This window comes from Alligator sinensis, unplaced genomic scaffold (genome assembly GCF_000455745.1).
Source record: "Alligator sinensis unplaced genomic scaffold, ASM45574v1 scaffold1225_1, whole genome shotgun sequence".
NCBI classification, from domain to species: Eukaryota; Metazoa; Chordata; order Crocodylia; family Alligatoridae; genus Alligator; species Alligator sinensis.
In genome coordinates this window covers 87,688-98,297 of record NW_005843325.1, presented here as the reverse complement: position 1 = coordinate 98,297, position 10,610 = coordinate 87,688, and the positions used below count along the sequence as shown (strand labels likewise).

The 10,610-nt window shown below is 51.4% G+C and overlaps 1 protein-coding gene and 1 long non-coding RNA gene across 2 annotated transcripts in view; one reads left to right on the top strand and one right to left on the bottom strand.

Moving 5' to 3' along the window:
* Positions 1-10,542, bottom strand: part of LOC112548616 — an 11,923-nt gene extending 1,381 nt beyond the window's left edge. Inside the window, exons 1-2 of the long non-coding RNA XR_003092282.1 lie at positions 9,354-10,542; positions 8,929-9,063 (exon numbers count right to left, since the gene is read on the bottom strand). This is a non-coding gene — a long non-coding RNA (uncharacterized LOC112548616). The remainder of the gene's footprint in view (positions 1-8,928; positions 9,064-9,353) is intronic.
* Positions 1-10,610, top strand: part of LOC102377311 (aquaporin-7-like) — a 33,006-nt gene that overhangs the window by 4,638 nt on the left and 17,758 nt on the right. The gene's annotated exons all lie outside the window — the stretch shown is intronic.

Genomic DNA, 10,610 nt, shown 5'->3' with positions numbered 1-10,610 from the left:
CCCTCTGTGGGACCTGTGACCCGTGCACACATGTGCGCGCGCACACACACACACACACACACGCACACACCATGTAACATAAACAAACTTAATTTATGTACTGTTTTTCACAGCAGAAAAGGACCTGGGGGTTACAGTGGACAATATGGGTGGAGGGTACATACATAAATTAAGCTGTCTAGGAGCCAGCAGCATGCCCTTGTAGCCAAGAAGGCCACCAGCATCCTGGGCTGCATTGGCAGGAGTGTTGCCTTGCCGGTCGAGGACAGTGATTCTTCCCCTCTACTTAGCACTGGGGAGGCCACATCTGGAGTCCTGTGTCCAGCTGTGGGACCCCCACTACAGAAAGGCTGTGGATGCATTGGAGAGAGGGCAGCGGAGGGCAACGAAAATGGTTGTGGGCTGGGGGACAGGACTGGTGAGGAGAGGCTGAGGGGACTGGGCTGATTTAGTCTGGAGAAGAGAAGACCAAGGGGGATTGAATATCAGCCTTCACCTCCCTGCCAGGGGGGGCAAAGAGGATGGAGCTGGGCTGGTCTCAGTGGTGATAGATGACAGGACAAGGAGCAATGGGCTCTAATTGCAGCAAGGGAAGTTGAGGTTGGATATTAGGAAAAACTCTCACTAGGAGGGGGGAAGCACTGGACCAGGCTCCCCAGAGAGGTGGAAGAGTCTCTGTCCTTGGAGGTTTTGAAGACCCGGGTAGACAAAGCCCTGGCTGGGATGATGTAGTTGGGGCTGGTCCTGCTCTGAGCAGGGGGTTGGACTAGATGTGACCTCCTGAGCTCCCTTCCAACACTCATTTTCTAAGATGTTAAGACTATGAGCTGTAGGCATCCTTCAGAAGATAAGCTTAATGTTGACATGGCCTCACTGCCTTTAAACCAAGAGGTATCAATAGACCCCCCCCACCCATGGAGCTTCCCAGGGGAGGTCATTATATACGGTAGGTCCAGATGGACATGAAGAGGCTGGTTCAGCAACAGGCATTTGAATGCCAGGTCAGGCCAATGGACTGATTAGCCTGGATCCTACCTCCCACAGCAGTTAATGTCTCATCCTCCAGGGGATGGTGCCCAGACCCCAGGCAGAGGTGCTGGTGGGATAATCTTCTCCTTGAAAAGGTTCCTTCCTCACCACAATAACTAGAGGTTTTACATCTCTTCCAAAAGTCATGTTTACAACAGAGAAACAACAGCAGCAACAGCCAGGGGAAAGGGAGAGCCACCACCTTTGGGGACAGAGGCGGCTGGTTTTAACAGAGAAGAGATGCAAGCACTGCAAGAGTTTTCCATAGCAACTTATCACGGCCCCGATGGTGGAGAGGGAAAGGCAAGTTCAGCCCCCGGGGACAGCTCACTCTTGGGCCTCCCTGCTGAGATGTCCACTTAGCATCATCGCGTGCTGGGCACTTGCTGTCTGTTGGAAGCTGCTAAATTGCCATAGAGTTTGACCCCTGATCACTGGGACTGGTTTCAAACTGGCTGCACAGAGGTGAAACCCCCATGTTCAGTGATCACCCACTGAGCTGTCTCCTTCCCCACCATCGCTCTGTGCATCAGGACTATCAGAAGAGACCTTCCCTGGACGTTAATGTCTCTCTTTCAACAGGCTGGCCCCCCATCACCTGCAGGGGTGATTCCCAGGGGTGAAGATGGTGCCAGTGTTAGTAAAGAGGAGTTTTATCCAGACAGGGCAAAGCTTTATAGTTGGAGATGGAAGTTCTCCCCCTGCTTCTCTTTCTGGGTCTTTTTCAATGATTAATTGAAAGCAACTCCACGGTTCGGCTGGAGAAGCTGCAGCATCAAAGACCACTCAGGCTAAATGAAATCCCACGAGCTTTCCATCTCTCCAGACACCTGTAAACAGCTTACCAAGCCTGCCGCTGAGATGAACCTGCAGCAAGGGCCAAGCCAGGCTGGACAGAAGGGCTAGGGACAAGACATTACACATAAACTGGTTTAAGCGATCAGAAACTGGTTTAAACCTCTAACTGAACATGAGTTCAGTGCACATAAACCAGTTTCAAAATGACCAAAACCAGTTTGGGATAAACCTGGTTGAACGTAGTATCAGACTTAACTGACTGATGCAACAATTCATGCAACTTCTGTCCCAGACCAAGGTGACTGGCCCTCTGATGCCGGTAGGAGGAGTTTGGTGAATGCCAGTAAAAACCTGTTGACTTATTAAAACCAAATTACCCGCGGTTGAACTTTGAGATCTTCAGGGCTTCCCATCTTTCACCACCACTTTTCAAGGCCACAAATGAGACCCCAGTGTGATAATAATAAGGACTGTAGTTTTGTAGCTCCGAGTATGTACAAGGCAGTGTAGTGGCCATTAAAACAAGCTTCCTTCCTCAAAGAGCTGTGATCTGGACAGGCATCACAGAGATGAGGGACACGTGATGAAAGACACTAAAGCAGTGGTTCTCAGCCTTTGTAGAGTCAAGGCACCTCTTGCCAGACTCAACGTATCCCTTGGGAAATGCCAGCTCTTCGTTTTCACTTGCTTTTTGACTACAGAAAAGTACTAGAGCAATTCTTCTGTTGCAATGAACTCAGGAAGACCACAATCGGTCAGAACAGCTTTAACACGTGAGTTCCTGTTTGAAATCTCGGAGTTTATCCTGTGATCATGTGCGCACATCTTACACCATGTGGCACCTTCAAGAGGAACGTGAATGAGAACCATTGGGCTCAAGCAAAGATGTGGGGTTCAACATGTGTCCCATGAGTTGCCCTTCATGGAGGGCAATGTTGGGATTACTAGGCCATGGGAGGAAGCAAGATTGAGGAGAATGGGTGGAGGAAACCAGATCTGCTCAATCTTCTCATCAGCGAATGAAAAATCCCCACGTCACTGAGGCTTCCACACCAAGGCCTGATGCATGGACACTGCCTCGTTCCCCAAACACGTTCCTGTGTTTCTTATCAATTGAGAGCCTAGTCCCGATGGTGCTGAGTGCCCTGTTTCCTCACTGCAGCCTACCATAGTTGAGAGCACCCAGCAGCTCCAGCACCTGTCTAGCTCCTTCCCCAGAGAGCCATGAGTACGAGACACAGCTTTGCATCCTGCCTGCCCCCCTGCAGCCACTGCTTGCCCATGATGAGTCTCTGGGTCCCCTGAAGGGATGTATAGGAGACATGGGGGTGAAAGGGGTGTCATGACATAGAGCCCAGGGCTGGGACCAGCCCCATAACTCTTTTATCTTCAGGGTTCATGAGCACCTCTGGTACCAGGGAATGCTGCTTCTGAGCCGCTCGGGTGAGCAGAGTTAATGTTTCATGGGCAGAAGCCTGGCCTCGCAGTGACACAGTAACATTTACAGCTTTGATGAGGAGCGATTGAGTGGAAAATGAGCTCTGGGGGGCAGAGGAGACAGCTCTGATGTTAAACCAGACGGGGGAATATTGCCTGTGGCCCGATCCCATGAAACCGCTGCAGCAGGACTGGTTCCTATGCAATCTCTGCCTTCAGAGGAGCAGTCATGCAGAGCCTGGAGGAGTAAGGTTTTGCCCAGCTCCCCCAAAGTGCCTTAGGTGTTGGCACCAGCATCACTACTTGGGTATGACTGATGTGGGACCTTCCACACCGAGTGTCCGTTGCTTGACCTGAGGCTGCATCTACACCAGCAAAGGAAATGGGTCTTCTTCACCGTAGGGTGGCTGACATCTAGTACAGCCTTTGTGTGGGCAGGTGTAGGCACCCCATGGGTGTCACAATGAACTTTCCATTGTCTGTGCCCTCCGTCTACTCCCGTTTAGTCTTCTTGCTTGCCACGTCTTGATGTCAACTCAGTAGGAGCTAGGCACGCTTTACAGAAATGGGTCTTTGTCTGGTCCAGAGCTCCCTGGCCCTGGCCCAATTTTGCTTGGTTGAGCCTTTAAGTTCAGGACCCACTATTCAGGGCTGCTGGCTCCTGGCTTAACTTTGTGATCTCCAAAACTCGTGATATGCACCTCGTTGTAAACTAGAGGTCCCAAATCATATTCAGTCCTTATACTCTGCCTGCTTGGCTGAGCTTTGGGTTTTGGGTGTCCACAGGCACCCCTTTCGGTGGTCTCCGCCTCCCCTTCAGCCACAATCCGATCCTCTGGGGACTAAGATGAAGAGCTCCAAAATGACACTGCCCGTCTCCAGGCACAGCAATGTCTCAGGATGGCTCTGTCCCTAGTGGCTCCTTTGGCCAGACTGTCCCTTTCTGGTCTAAGGCTTGGGCTTATATAGTGGACTGTGGGTCACCTGACCCTTCACTTCCACTTCCTGGGTCGTCAGACGCTATCGGCACCTGGATTTGGCAACCATCTTGTTTCATGTCCTCCAGGTGGAAAATGTAGCAAGCGGAGGGGAGGAAAGGCAGCAGTGGGAACAGGCCTGAAACCACCCATCTCTCTAGTAATGGGATTGGGGCCAGCAGTTCGTATCATGGTGGGAGCTGTCTCTTCAGGGGAGATAAATAAAATGCCAGTGAAGACATGAGCAGAAGGAGGCTTTTGGCATTAAGACCAGTTGTCAGGGAGTTGGGAGGCTGGAGCTTGCTTCCTGCCTCTGTCACAGACCCTCTGCATGTCCCTGGTCACATCGCTGCATCTTCACTGGTTCCCTACAAGGACAGGAGGTCCTAAGAAGTTTGTCATTGAAGGAGAAGCTTCTGCAAGTTGGTTCTCTCTGCCGATTGAGGACAGCCAGTAGCTTTTAAGGAGGAACTGACAACTTTATGAGACTGAGTCCTCAAAATCATTGTTGTCTTCATTAGAAGCAAGGTCAAGGCTGAGACAGGAAGGGAAGACAAGTGAAGGGGAAGCTGGAGAGACCAAGACCCCAGTAAAGGATCAGAAGAGATGCTTTAGCTGTCCACCATCTTCCTGGCTCCCTGGAAAACATTACTTTTGCTTCATATTACAGCCTTAGCTGAGCTGGGATTTTCTCCCGCCTAAAGCTCATCTTAACCCTGAGCTCTTAGGGGAGAGATGTGAGCCCAGGTGGGATTTGGAGAGAAGAAGGGACGCAGCTGCTAGGGAGAACAGTTTTGAAAAACACAGGGTCTCAGGAGACAGCTGTACAAACACGCCATAGAGCCTGTGCAGTAGCAAGAGCAGCGTTGGGCAGAGGGTATTCCTCGTGGTGGGACAACCTCAAGGGAGGACAGCTCCACCCACCTGGTTGAGCTCATGGCCTGGCCTGTTACCACCAGTGACTATCATGCTGATTGTGGACGGGTGACCTAAGCACCATCAGCACCCGCTCAAGCAGTCAGGGTGTCATCTGTGTCTCGTGCTGGAGTTGGAGGTGGTCCACTCCTTATACGTTGCAGGCCAAACTAATTGTAGCTTAGTGACATGAGTAAAGCACACTGACACCTTGATCTACAACCTTCTATATGCAGGATGGGTGTGGGTGGCTGGACAACCAGGCAAAAAACATTTGTCACTGGTTGCTTAACGCAGAGAGGGGAGAAAGGGAGCTGATGTGTGGAGCTGGTATTGCTTCCTCATGCATCCACCACCCTCTGTTGAGCCTTGTGTGAAAGGAGAGGCAAGATAGACTTACTTGTCATCTGTAGACCAGCCATTATAGCAGCGTTGCCAGGCTGATTCTGCCGCCCAGGCCCTGCTCGAAAGTCAGAGGATATAAATCCGGTCTCTCTTAGCTCTGCTTAGTTCCTCGTGCAGTTCATCCCAATTATTTATGCAGCGAGGTGAAGTTAATGCTGCCTTCAAAACCTCCAAGGATGGAGACTCCACCCTCTCTCTGGGTAACCTGTTCCGGTGCTTTACTGCCCCACCGTGAGAAAGTTTTTCCTAATATCTAACCTGCACTTCCTTTGCTGCAACTTGAGCCCATTGCTCCTTGTCCTGTCGTCTCTCATCACTGAGAACAGCCCAGCTCCATCCTCTTTGCAGCCCCCCAGCAGGAGTTGAAGGCTGCTATTCAACGCCCCCCTCCATCTTCTCAATGTAACTCGTGGGGAACATCTTTTTGCCCAGTTGTCCATCACTGAAGTCCAAGTGCAGTTGATTTGAATGGGAAATGTGGATGGACAGGCTTTTGTGTGCGAGTACAGGAATAATATATCATGATACTATATTCCCTATATCATGGATATAGTATTCATTGTACGAACCAGAGCATCAAGCCCATATTGAGCTCATCTTTCTGCAAACATACAGCTTTGCAAAGCTGTGTGGGCACAAGCAGCCTTCCTCTGGAAGACCCACTTCCATTCTAGCTATGGAGGGGTTGGCCTATGGCTGGCTTGCTGAAATCGTGGTTTAATTTTTACTGGTTGGAAGGACTTTCTTACAAAACCTTTTTTTGATGTGCAGCCAGAAACAGCTCTGTTTTTCCCCAGCTTGGTTCAAACCTCTGAGATGCTGAATATTAACTTGGAAGTGACCTGATGAGAGCAAGTGCTGTGAGCAAGGGGGGTTTTGTTACTTGATTTCCTAAACAAAGAAATTGGAGAGGCCTCCCAGTGTCTGGGTACTACTCTCTGGAGAAATACTTGATGTGGTATCTTCCCTCTGACCCTCCATTATTGTAATGGAGAAATGCTCACATGGGAGCATATGGGGTAAAATCAGCCTCAAAAAACCTAGAAATATCTCTTCTGGAGCATGGATTGGTAGAAATAGGCCTAACCTTGCAAAATAGTCCCAGCAGCTCATATGGGACTAACTGACTGAAACCAAATCATGTGTGAAGGACCCTCAGCTTGATGCTTTTTTAGAGACGTCCTGTCATAGTCCCCATGGGTCAGGACTGGCACACACAATGCCAACAGGGTTGCAGAGGGAGCACGGTCAGTTTATTGCAATGGGTTTATTTGGCGTGGCACCAGGGGGTCGGGGAATTGAACTGCATCCGACTTTAGATCATAAGCTCTTTAAGGGCAGGAATTAGGGCCTGTGTTATTCTGCTTTGGTTGCATGGGTTAAATCTGGAGTGACCCTGCTGACATCCATGGAGAGGCCTGAGATTTACAGTCTAAGGAAGCACAGAGTGTTTTGTCAGGGCGGCTGTGAAAAAGTAGTGTGCTGGGAGGACTTGAAAAGCAAATTTAAGTGTGTGCTGCTGAAGGGCGCTGGCCCTGTCTGTCAGCCACTGTCTTCATTATCATAGCACCTTCAAAGTACCCGTGACTTGCTTCATGAATTCAAATGTTTTTCCACTGCCCGCCCTTGCTGTAACAGAGCATCCCATGTCAAGTGGTAGCAATTCTCCTACGCTGCATGTGACACCTCTTCTGGAGTACTGCAGATCAAAACGGGCTTGCTTGTGCCTGAAGTCCATCCACAAATAGACTTTCAGGCTAGGGACAAAAATTGCACCTAAACAGGTATAAGTGGTCAGAAACCAGTTCAAATCTGCAATGCAACAGAAGTTCAGTGCACGTAAACTCCTTCCAAAATGGCCAAAACTGGTTTAAGATAAACCTGGATGGATGTAGTGTCAGATTTGACTGGATGGCAAATTGGCTAGAGGGTCAAGCCCAGAGAGTGGTGGTGGATGGGTTGGTATCGACCTGGAAGGGTGTGGGCAGTGGGGTCCCACAGGGCTCGGTCCTTGGACCGATATTCTTCAATGTCTTCATCAGCGACTTGGACGAGGGAGTGAAGTGTACTCTGTCCAAGTTTGCAGATGACACAAAGCTATGGGGAGAAGTGGACACGCCAGAGGGCAGGGAACAGCTGCAAGCAGACCTGGACAGGTTGGACAAGTGGGCAGAAAACAACAGAATGCAGTTCAACAAGGAGAAATGCAAAGTGCTGCACCTAGGGAGGAAATATGTCCAGCACACCTACAGCCTAGGGAATGACCTGCTGGGTGGCACGGAAGTGGAAAGGGATCTTGAAGTCCTAGTGGACTCCAAGATGAACATGAGTCGGCAGTGTGACGAAGCCATCAAAAAAGCCAATGGCACTTTATCGTGCATCAGCAGATGCATGACGAATAGGTCCAAGGAGGTGATACTTCCCCTCTATCGGGCACTGGTCAGACCGCAGTTGGAGTACTGCGTGCAATTCTGGGCGCCACACTTCAAGAAGGATGCGGATAACCTGGAGAGGGTCCAGAGAAGGGCCACTCGTATGGTTAAGGGCCTACAGACCAAGCCCTACGAGGAGAGACTAGAGAAACTGGATCTATTCAGCCTCCGCAAGAGAAGGTTGAGAGGCGACCTTGTGGCTGCCTATAAGTTCATCACGGGGGCACAGAAGGGAATTGGTGAGTATTTATTCACCAAGGCGCCCCCGGGGGTTACAAGAAATAATGGCCACAAGCTAGCAGAGAGCAGATACTCTTTCCTGCCTATGCAGGGGGTCGGACTCGATGATCTATTGAGGTCCCTTCCGACCCTAGCATCTATGAATCTATGAATCTATGAGCTTGGGTAAATCAGTTTGTTGAACTTCTGTCCCAGATCCTCTCCAGATTCAAGTTAACTCACATTCCCCCAGCATCCCAGGATGCTTTGTAGCTCCCTTGCAAACCCCTCCCTTGCAGGGTGGGTGGGCTAGCCTTGGCAGAAGCTGATGCTTCAGCCAAGCAGGAAGGCATTCTCTAGCACCCCCCGGCTTCTGGCCTGGGCCACTGCAGGCATCAAAAGTGAATGTCTGTTCACTTGCTTATCGGCTCAATCTATGCAGCTTAGACTGACCTGCGGAGACTGAATCGATTCAGCTTAAGGCTTTTTGACTGTACTTAGCCCCAGAGAAAAGAGAAGGGAACAGGGTTAATCAGGAACAGGATTCTTCCTCTCCCACTTCACAGGCCCTTTCCACTCCCCGGACTGGCTTTGGTTAACATCAGCAACTCCAACCCATCTGTGACCTGCTGTCTCTCTGACTTTGCCTGCAGACAGTCCACCAAGCAGTCCTCCAAAGGCCTCCTTCCCAGACAGAGCGGAGAGGGCAAACTCACCTGGCACAGGGAGGAAGAGACAGTCGAGCTCACTTGGGACCTGGGGGATCATGCTGGAAGCTCCTGCAGAGAAGCATATCGTAGCTGCCTCTTTGGATGCTGCTCCTCTTACACAAAGGAGTCAGCCCTGTTTTTCTGAAAAAAAAAATGAAGCTCTCTTAGCAATGATGGGCCATATGGGCAGGAGCACAGACTAACGAACATCTCAGTCAGCGTGAGAAGCGCTGTGAGGTCTCTTCTCCAGGTTGTTTCCAGGTAATTTGGCATAAGGGGAGAGATGAGAGCAGCTTTCAGGTATCTAAAGGCTGCCATGCAGCAAAAAGAGAGAACAACTACCCTCCCTTGCTGCAGAGGGTGGTTAAATTGCACCAACACCGATGTCGATTTAAAACCCAGGGGGAAAAAATACCCCTAGATGTCCTTACCGTCAGTACAGCAGGCCAGCAGGGAAGTTGCAATCTCCTTCAGTGGAGGTTGTCGAGCTGGACATTGCTCTGCGTGCAATGGGGTAGAAATAGCGCATCCTGCATTTGTGCGGGGAGTTGGACGGGATGAACCCTTCTAACCCACGGATCCAAAGAGGAAGCAGCCAGGGGGGAAGCGGTTGAAGCAAAGCAGTGGCAAGCCTCCTTTGGGTCTCGGCTGCGGCTGGAGGGAAGGACGGAGGAAGGGCTTGCGCAGCTCCAGAGGAGTGACTAATAGTTAGAAAGAGGAAGAAATGACAAGGGAGGAAGCCGGCGGCGATTGCCTCCGGAAGGATGATGTGCATGGAAACTTCCAGAGCCCAGAACAGCCGGTAACCGCGGAGACGCTCCGGGAGTTCCTGGCGGGGTGTCACGGCGACCGGTTCGGCGGCACCGGTCCGGGACACGGCACCTCGAGGCAGGTGGCACTCGAAGCCGGAGGCTGAACAGGTAAAACAGCAGAGACGCGATTCCCACCCGGAGCCAAGGGCACCGATCCCGACTCAGCTGGGCTGCCGGTGTGGCCGGTTCGGCTGATGGGGAGGGAGGTTTCCATTTTAGCACAAAGACAGCGGCGAGGAAGGCACCAGGAGTTTCTTCACTGAAGAAACTCGGTGGGAGGTAGCATCCCTTTGTCCTTCCCGGAAATAATGGCCCCGGGACAGGAGCCGGCCATTCAGCAGGGGACTGAGACGATGGCAAGAGACCGCAGGCCTGGAGAGGTCGAAAGGTTGCAGAAAAGGGGGCACGTGGGGAGCTACAGACAGTCAGGACGGTAGGCATGGACCAGCCGCGCCGCCCAGCCGACACTGCTGCCGTGGGAGGTCTGAGGAAGGAGACGGGAGGGATGCTGAAATTTTGGGAGGTCCGGGGATCTGCTGGGCTACTCGTGGTCCCGTTATTGAGGCCCAAGAATAAAGGAGGTCATCATATTGTAGAACCACCTAGCGCCCTGGTCGCCGACATGCATCCTTGCCTGGTTAAAGAGAAAGGCGGGTGCATCCACCCGGGGAACACACCAGCCTCCAGCTGACCCACTAGGAGGTAAAGTGTGGGATTTTGGCAGGACGGTCATCGGAGCTCCTGCAACCGGCACAGAAGAGGTGGGCAGTAAAGCGATGGATGCGGGGGGTGTTTTCCAACACATCTCCATGCATCGATGCTTTTTGGGGTTGTTATACCATTCTGGGGTGTTTGCCATCTGTCCCCACAGGGAAA